Below are 2,500 nucleotides of genomic sequence, written 5' to 3' on the forward strand. Positions count from 1 at the left end.
TTAAGTCCATTTGCGGTGCTAACCCTAGCTCTTGCCCTAACCGTATCCGTTCACTTCATCTACGGTGCTAACCCTAACTTCTGCCCTAACCGTATCCGTTAGCTCGATTTGTGGTGCTAACCCTAAGTCCAGCCCTAACCGTATCCGTTAAGTCCATTTGCGGTGCTAACCCTAGCTCTTGCCCTAACCGTATCCGTTCACTTCATCTACGGTGCTAACCCTAACTTCTGCCCTAACCGTATCCGTTAGCTCGATTTGTGGTGCTAACCCTAAGTCCAGCCCTAACCGTATCCGTTAAGTCCATTTGCGGCGCTAACCCTAGCTCTTGCCCTAACCGCATCCGTTCACTTCATTTCTGGTGCTAACCCTAACCCTTGCCCTAACCGCATCCGTTCACTTCATCTATGGTGCTAACCCTAAGTCCTGCCCTAACCGTATCCGTTAAGTCCATTTGCGGCGCTAACCCTAGCTCTTGCCCTAACCGCATCCGTTCACTTCATTTCTGGTGCTAACCCTAACCCTTGCCCTAACCGCATCCGTTCACTTCATCTATGGTGCTAACCCTAAGTCCTGCCCTAACCGTATCCGTTAAGTCCATTTGCGTTGCTAACCCTAAGTCCTGCCCTAACCGTATCCGTTAAGTCCATTTGCGTTGCTAACCCTAAGTCTTGCCCTAACCGTATCCGTTAAGTCGATTGGTGGTGCTAACCCTAACTCTTGCCCTAACCGTATCCGTTCACTCCATTTGTGGTGCTAACCCTAACCCTTGCCCTAACCGTATCCGTTAAGTCGATTGGTGGTGCTAACCCTAACTCTTGCCCTAACCGTATCCGTTCACTCCATTTGTGGTGCTAACCCTAACCCTTGCCCTAACCGTATCCGTTAAGTCGATTGGTGGTGCTAACCCTAACCCTAACCGTATCCGTTAGCTCGATTTCTAGTGCTAACCCTAACCCTTGCCCTAACCGTATCCGTTCACTTCATCTATGGTGCTAACCCTAACTCTTGCCCTAACCGTATCCGTTCACTTCATCTACGGTGCTAACCCTAACTTCTGCCCTAACCGTATCCGTTAGCTCGATTTGTGGTGCTAACCCTAGCTCTTGCCCTAACCGTATCCGTTCACTTCATCTATGGTGCTAACCCTAACTCTTGCCCTAACCGTATCCGTTCACTTCATCTACGGTGCTAACCCTAACTTCTGCCCTAACCGTATCCGTTCACTCCATTTGTGGTGCTAACCCTAGGTCTTGCCCTAACCGTATCCGTTCACTTCATCTACGGTGCTAACCCTAACCCTTGCCCTAACCGTATCCGTTAAGTCGATTGGTGGTGCTAACCCTAACCCTAACCGTATCCGTTAGCTCGATTTCTAGTGCTAACCCTAACTTCTGCCCTAACAGTATCCGTTCACTTCATTTCTGGTGCTAACCCTAACCCTTGCCCTAACCGCATCCGTTCACTTCAATTCTGGTGCTAACCCTAACTTCTGCCCTAACCGTATCCGTTCACTTCATTTCTGGTGCTAACCCTAACTTCTGCCCTAACCGTATCCGTTAACTCGATTTGCGGTGCTAACCCTAACCCTAACCCTAACCCTTACCGTATCCTTTAACTTCATCTGTGGTGCTAACCCTAGCTTTTGCCCTAACCGTATCCGTTCACTCGATGTGCGTTCTTAACCCTAGCTCTTGCCCTAATCTTAACTTCGTTTAAGGTGCCAGCCCTAGCCCTAGCCAGCCCTGCCCCTTCCCTAACGCGCTCCGTTACCTCCATCCATTTGGGGGGACAAACAACGCCGATCCACAGTCCACGCCCGATAGTAGTACGGACAACCAAAGACGGGACGGGCGGACATGCCACGGCGGTCCCACCTACCAGCCTCTCGGACACTTGAACGGAAAAAAAAAAAGAAAAAAAAGAGGTCTACAGCACCGGGAGTTCCCAGGCGGTCACCCATCCAAGTACTATCCCGGCCCGACAGGGATTAACTTCGCGGAGCAGACGAGAAGCGGTGCTTTACCAGTGGTGTGGCCGTAGACGTAAGCAAAACCATTTTCACACGATGTCTATCGCGTCTGGGGCAAGCATGCACAGTCACCTAAAAGTGAAAACGTTCGGAATGCCACCACGGGGTATGCGGAAATTAGGTCAAAAAAAGCCAAAACGATCGGGAACTTACCTCGAGGGTGCGATGACCTGCCGTGTTTTCGTCCAAATACCGAGGCAAAAATCACCAGTACGCAGAGTCGCCACTTCAAAATTCAAAACGCTCGGGAACTTACCTCCTGGGTACGATCACCTGCGGTGTTGCCGTGTAAATACCGAGGCCAACATCAACAGTACGCAGAGTAACCTATTGCAAAGTCAAAACGCTCGGTAAGCTACCTCGAGGGTACGATGACCAGCCTTTTTTTCGTCAAAATACCGAGGCCAAAATCACCAGTACGCAGAGTCGCCGCTTCAAAATTCAAAACGCTCGGGAACTTACCTCGAGCCG

At 50.5% G+C, this 2,500-nt stretch overlaps 1 non-coding gene across 1 annotated transcript; it reads right to left on the minus strand.

Moving 5' to 3' along the window:
- Positions 1 to 1,923: 1,923 nt before the first annotated feature.
- Positions 1,924 to 2,042, minus strand: LOC137266491 (5S ribosomal RNA). The gene has a single exon (XR_010954994.1). It is a non-coding gene; the product is annotated as a 5S ribosomal RNA (ribosomal RNA).
- Positions 2,043 to 2,500: the final 458 nt, after the last annotated feature.

The sequence above is a fragment of the Haliotis asinina genome, chromosome 15 (assembly GCF_037392515.1).
Source record: "Haliotis asinina isolate JCU_RB_2024 chromosome 15, JCU_Hal_asi_v2, whole genome shotgun sequence".
Lineage (NCBI taxonomy): Eukaryota > Metazoa > Mollusca > Gastropoda > Lepetellida > Haliotidae > Haliotis > Haliotis asinina.